Genomic DNA, 7452 nt, shown 5'->3' on the forward strand with positions numbered 1-7452 from the left:
TGTGTTTGAAAATTGGATCAGAGGGAAAGCTACAGTCTGTCCAAAGGCTGCAATAAAGAGATCGATATCTTATATGTGTACCTACAGTTTAGGGTTTAGGTTTTATCGCAGTTTTTAAACTCCCCTCAACTCTGTTTAGGGGGGGATTTCCTCTAAAACCGTAAACGATATCAGAAAAAGACCAAAACTGGGTGATACAGGACAAAAATCTCTACAGATGTAATATAAAAATTGTCAGTGAAGGTTGGAAATTGTGGGATTCAAAATATTTTGTCAGATTTTTTTTTAAGGAAAATTTTCAGGGATGGCAGTTAGAGTGCACAGTTAGCTCTGGTTAGCGAGTGGAGTTGTGCCTAAAGTAAGACAGGAGACATCGCTGAAGATGCATTAAACATCACAATCCTCTACACTGAACAATACCACACAGAGAAAGTGAGAGAGAGGGAGAGAAAGAGAAGCTAGTGCTAGCTGCTAAGCTAAAGTAACTAGCAGATCTGCACAGCATGTAAACGACTGCTGAGTTGGTGGAAGACACTAAAATGAACAGAGAGCTCTGAGTGCTAGGGCAGAGCTACTGTAAGTTTATATGTATAGCAGGTAGTAAGACACTGTGATGAAGAAAAAAACAACATTAACTGTGTTCAGACAGAGCAGCAATAAACTCTACCAGTAACAGAAACTGACTGGAGATGGGACACCACACCAATGTCAGCATGTCACCACGTGAACGGCGTCCCTAATATTAGTGAAAAGACATCAGTAGAAGTAAATCACTGTGTAAAAATGTTCTCAGATAAAAGAACAAAGTAATTCTGTTAAAATGTAAAGGTGTTACTGTGTTACGTTTGAAAATGGGGAGAGAGGGCTTAAACATGTTATCGGGTGATAATAATAATATATGATAAAACTATAAAATTAAAGAACATCTTTAGGTTACCAGATATATATCAGTTCCCAGGTAAGAACAGCAACAAAATCAACCAATTAGTTGCAGTTAGGAACTTGAGCATACAACTGATAATTACTAACATACTCAGTTGGCAATTTATTATAAAAATAGTTTAAGACAGTTGTTGATTCAATTGATCACTGTGAAGGATGTAGTGCATATTACATTATACAGAGGTGTTTCTGTTATTTAGCTAACCTTCAGTGATAAAAATGGGTTGGTGGGGATGGTGATCATGGTGGTGGTGGTGTGTGTGTGTGTGTGTGTGTGTGTGTGTGGAGGGGTTTGTAATTGAGTCCAATTAGCCAATAACAATCAGCTCTGTCCATTTCTGCCCAGATACTGGGTTAGTAGCACCTGCTGTTTACTATCAGCTTGTGAATTTTTATTGCAATCTATGGGTGAGCTACTATGATAGTTGAACAGTTGCTGTAGCTGTAGTAAATTAAATGTCTGCTGCTGTATTTACTGTTGTACTGTCCAGTCTGAACTATAATTTATCTCTATGAGCACAAACTTGTAAACAGTTTTCTGCTTGTGTGTATTTGTGTGTGTGTGTGTGTGTGCGTGAAACATCAAGGGATCAAAGACTCTCTTAACGAGCTGGTTTGAGCACCTGTGTCTAGCTGGAAGACACAGAGCTGGCACAGGTCTTGGTGTGACTTTGGCTTGGCTCAGAACCATGACAGGCACAAGACCTTCGCGCACTGCATTGGCTTTGGCACTGGCTTTGGTGTTTCTAGAGCCAAAAATGTGGACACAGGAGCGAAGTACAAAAAAATATCACTTCTGCATTTCTAGTGAAATCAGCTCCTTAATTTGTATTGCAGTCAATGGGAGAGGTGGAGGGTACCCCCATCGCTTTGAGGCTCATGTTCAAATTCTGTAAGTCTCTGTGCTCAGGTAGGGACTTTCTACGAAACAGCACTATCGAGGAAGCCATGATGTGTGAAGACTGAAATATGTGGCTGTGAGGTTTCAGGAGTTCTAGAGCTTCTCCCACTCTAGCAATGATGTCATCCACTCTAGCTCTGAACATTCCATGCAATACACACCCATTATAAAGTCTGAAACGGTCTAAAAATGACACAAAATGTAAACTTCTGTGTAAACCGTAATAGTTGTCAAAATACCGATTTAACCCAAAAGAGTCTCAAGTCTTGTGACCCGTTTAACTATTCAACCATTTTTCTATGTTGAAGTATGACGCAGCAGTAGAACTCCAAAGTTGGTTGTTTTGAAGACATCGCCACATTCATTCTCTATGGGAATTTTTTCACCTTTTATCGCCATTTACGTCACCATGGTTAGAAAAGTTATAGCACACCATTCCCGATCAAACCGCAAGCATTAAATATATATATTGTCTGGGTTTTCTCAAAGGTGCAGGACTAGTTACGCGCTGAAATTTCGATACGGAAGATGAATAAAATGAAAAAGTATGCACAATAATGATATTCGATGCTATTGCATTGCAGGCACATAATTAGTCCACTTCCTTTGGCTGAGTTGTTGTATAGCCTGATGGCAGTGGGAACAAAGGATCTCCGAAACCTCTCTGTTCTGCAGCGCAGTAAGATGAGATGTTTACTGTAGCTGTAGTTGTTTCTCTGTCCTGCCAGAATGTTGTGGAGAGGATAGTTGGTATTGTCCAAGATGGCCTCCATCTTACATTGCAAGCATCTCTCCACAACACTCCTCAGTGAGTCCAGACTCCTGCCAAGCATAGATCCAGCCTTTTTGACCAGCTTGTCCAGTCTCGTTGTGTTCATGTCTGACATGCTGCTGTTCCAGCAGACTGCAGTATAAAAAGTACACTGGCCACCACTGACTGATAAACATGTGCATCATTTCACTGCAGATTTCAAAGGACCTGAGCCTCCTGAGGAAAAAGAGCCAGCTCTGCCCCTTCCAATAGATGGCATCTGTGTTCAGGGACCTGTCCAATTTACTGTCCAGGTGCACACCTAGATATTTATAAGTGTGCACCACCTCAGTGTCCTCCCGTCAAATGTTGACTGGCTGAAGGGTGGGCCTAGACCTCTGAAATGACCATGTCCTTGGTCTTGGAGGTGTTCAGAAGGAGGCAGTTCTTTAAAGGCAGGAGTTCTGTGTACGTTATGTGGACTTGCTGCCACTTGTTACCAGTGCATCATTTAAATAAATAAAAAAATATAAAATGATATGGTGGCCCTTAGAGCTCAACGCACTGCAACTTAATAAAACACATGCAAACAGACAAAACACAAACAACTGAAGAAAACGTATTCATCAATTTGACAACACATTTCTTTCAAATACTGACAAAACAAGCAAACACAGAAACACGCTGCAGGTAGCACAGACAATGGAAGTGTTTCCAAGGGACATAAAAAAGTGACTAACCTGGCCGGGACACAAAACATGTTTATGTATTTGGTTGTGTTCTCGCTTATAGGCGCTTTAGTAATGTTATGGGTCAGAAAGCCAGAAAAATGTGCTAAAAGATGCTTAGTAGAGCTAATTTTATGGCAATTGTCTGTGGGTTTGTGACTATAAGGGCTCCTTTCACATTACACATTGATCACGATCCATTGATAATATATAAATATTGATGAGTGCAGCTGTATACCCAGAAATCTTGTAGAAGGATGGCAAACAGCCCAGTTGTTTGTGTCATGTTTTGTATGCCAAAAATTCTAATATGATGAGCTCAGTGTTCACTGAGCAGAAAGGTCCCTCACTGCTGTTATTATATATTTTGATGGGAGACTGGGTTGTTAAGGGATAGTTTGTGTTCCTCTCTTAATGTGTAATGTGCCACTTCCCATTGTTGAAAATGTGACATGAGTGTCTTTGTACATTATTATGACAAAAATGGTCACCTAGTAGTGATGCGCGGGTCGGCTTTTTTTAACACCCGCCCCAACCCGACCCGTCAGGAGATCCAAACCGCCCCGCCAGACCCACAAAAATATGCGCTGATAATGACCCGAACCCGACCCGACCCGAGGAAAAAAAACAAAAAACGCCAGTGAGCTTTTATTGTCAAACCTACCGAAGAGAACTTATTTGTGACACTGTAAACCATAGATGACAAATATTTGGGCTAGATTCGCAGTAAAAATGATACAATGTCATGAAAGATTAACTGAGTACCAAACAACAACAAAGACACGGAAATGCCAAAACTGTAACATCTGATGTAACATCAGATCTGAGAACTCTACTATTTACTACTGTACTAACACTATTAGATTTTAATGAACTGGTCTTCTTTGAACTTATTAATTGTTTAAATTGAAGTAGTTGAACAGAAAATTGAAAACTCCAAATTGAAAACCACAAGTTTAGATTTTGCTGCGAGTGGCACATTGCTTTTCATGAATACTGGCATTAAAGGTTGTTCTGAATGAGCTTGTGTGGAAGGCTTATTAGGTTGTGGAGCCGACCCATGGCATGAATGCCGAAGTAGGTTTGATGTACCTGTTTTATGCCCGTCGTATTTGTACAGCAGCTCACCCTCAAGGCACATAACGTAGTCTGTAGGGGTGTCATCGGACAAGACGACTTGTCCAAATTTTCCCCACGCCTTGCTTTTTTGGCCCACTTTCCACACAACCTTTGCATCACCCTTTTTTAACTTTTCTCTGATTAAGTTCGGAAGTCCCAGAGAGGTTTTGGCGGTGTTAATAAAAGCTACGGATACCATATAGGGAAAAAACAACTCAATGAATTGTTGAATTGCTGAAAAGCGAACCCTGAGTATGAGTTAAAGTATGGTAGGCTACATAATTTATATCTCACTTTTAATATTGAGTAGGCAACAGAAAAAAATGTGAGATGGAGACGTAAGTTAGACATCTAATGTATGCTTAATGCAGACTGACAGCAGCGCGCTGTGAGAGTGCTTGTGGGTGCAAGAGAGCCCTGCATTTGTGACAGTGGTCATGTCAATAGCCTTTAATAGGTTGCATGCGATTTAGAGAGTCTATATTGCAAAAGGTAATATTTGTATCGTACTTAATATCTCTGAAAGTTCCTAAGTGAGAAATGTGTTTTCTCTTTTTGTCCCGCCCCGCTCGCACCCGCAATATTTTAAAAAGCTACTACCCGAATCCGCCCGACCCGCGGATAAACCTGCGCATATCCGCGGGTCACGGGTCGACCCGCGCATCACTATCACCTAGTGTAACTTCAAAGAAGTCTGAAACTTTGTCATTTGCTTTCAACTCCAGAGAGAACATGAAGTCCAGAGATGGAAATGTGTGGTTGTGCTGTGGCTGCAGGCAAGTGACACTGATGTGAGGTGATCATTGAGTCTCTCTTTGAAGCCACAGAGCTCTAATTCAATCAGCCATTTATATGTGATCAAACCAGGACAGCCCACCCTGGAGAATAATTCGACTGGACTGGACCACTGATGAAATCATACACACACACACACACACACACACACACACAAAGACACACACACACACACACACTCACACACACAAACACACACACACAAACACACACACTGGAGCTGTGTGTGTTTAACATGTAAATCTGTTCTCTATCATTTGTATAAAAACTCTTCCGTACATCTTTACACCAGTTTATCCTTCTTTGTGAGTCAAAACAAGTCTTTCACATTCATCAGCAGCTAACGATCATCTTGCCCCCTATTGGCAATCCTGCACCACTGCATGTTCACTGAGGATTACATGGATAATCGTCCAGTGCTTCTGTAAATAGACAGATGGGTGTTTCCCCCACCCTCCCCCAACACACACACACACACACACACACACACAATGACCAGCCTCTCTGTTTCTTTGGTAGGCCACAGCATAACAGAGCACTTCAGAATACAGACATTTGTTAACGGACTGGAAGATTATTTCTATCCTATTTTTATGTTCTCTTACTCATAGTGTTTTTTCTTTTATTCATAGAAATTAGTTTTAATTTGTTGACGTAACACTGACATGTACTACATGCCTTTATTACTTTAAAGGAAAGTTAGGATTAGTATATCTTAAATCACCCATTTTAAAGTCTAAAGTTCTTTGGACATAGCAGGTAACCATCACTGATTCTCATGAAATCATAGAGACTGCAAACAGGAGTGCAGAGTTCACGAGAGTCATAAGAAATTGGGACCTTCTAACAGCTCGAGGGTCAAAAAGCATGGTGCCAAAATGGCTCTGAATTCCCGACGTGCTGGAAGTTTCATGTAAATAAAATCCAGCACTAACACTCATACAATTGCTACCGTGGAGTAAAAAGAGGTTCTAGTCTGTATGCTTTATTTATCTAGTTTATCTTGTCAGCCAATTACTGAAAATAGGTAACACAATACAAATAGCAAATATAGGCTCTATTTCTTCATATCTGGTGAGACTACAGTGCTATCAATGTGGGTGACCATCTTGAAATAATGTACCACTGAAACTAACCCTATCACACTCCACTTTACTTTAATAATAAATCTAGATTTGTTTCCATATATCCAAACATGTGTGGGGAGATTTATGACAGCAAAGTCTCTGTAGCAGGAGGTGGAGGTAAAATGGGAGTAAGGACAAATGGTAAACTCTGGGGGGAGGGGTATGGACGGAGTTCACAGTGTTTATGAGGACAGTGACTGGGGGATGATGGGAGGACATGGAGGTTGCATCTCCACAGACCCCCTGCAGTGGGGATGAAGCTCTTTTCAGAACAAGGCCAGATTAGTGCCTCCACATATGCACACACACACACACACACACACACACACACACACACACACACACACACACACACACAGGTCACCCTCCTCCTTCTACATCCCTACAATCATCACTTTCCAACACAATGTCTGGATTAAATCCTTAACAGCTTTGTTTTTATTGGAGCAGAGTGGTGTTATCATAAAGGACCTCTGTGTGTTCTCAGTAGTGATTTTTGGTGTAAAGAAAATGTTACAAACCCTTTGTTTAGGGATGTGGGATGTTTTGGGATCATCCAATCTGCTAATTTCTTCTGATGGAAGATCTGATAAAGTAATTCCAATAAATCTCCATTCCTTTCATCCACATTTGGGGTAATGTTTAAATTCAGACAAAGACAAACATGGAACCAACAGAGCAGGAATTCACAAACAAATGCAATAAATAAAGATACTAAAGTTTGTTGACTTAAAACTCATCCGAGCAATAGACATGTTTTCAAATTGCATCATTTCATTTCCTAGCTCATTTAAAACTTCTTAGTATTGGTACTGAGTTTTTTTGTTATATTTAGTATTGTTTTGGATTGTTTGTTTTAAGATGTTTCACATCTCATCCTTAAATGGTAAACGGACTTGCATTTAAATAGTGCTTTTCTAGACTTACTGACCTCTCAAAGCACTTTACAGTACTTGCTACATTCACCCATTCATTCACCCATACACAGCAATCAGAGGCTCAGTATCTTGCCCAAGATCAGTGGACAACCCGCTCTATGTCCTGAGACACCATCCCTCCATCCCTCAGTCAAGTACTGAACGGAAGTGA

This window comes from Seriola dumerili, unplaced genomic scaffold, assembly GCF_002260705.1.
Source record: "Seriola dumerili isolate Sdu_G_001 unplaced genomic scaffold, Sdu_1.0 BDQW01000807.1, whole genome shotgun sequence".
Taxonomy (NCBI): domain Eukaryota; kingdom Metazoa; phylum Chordata; class Actinopteri; order Carangiformes; family Carangidae; genus Seriola; species Seriola dumerili.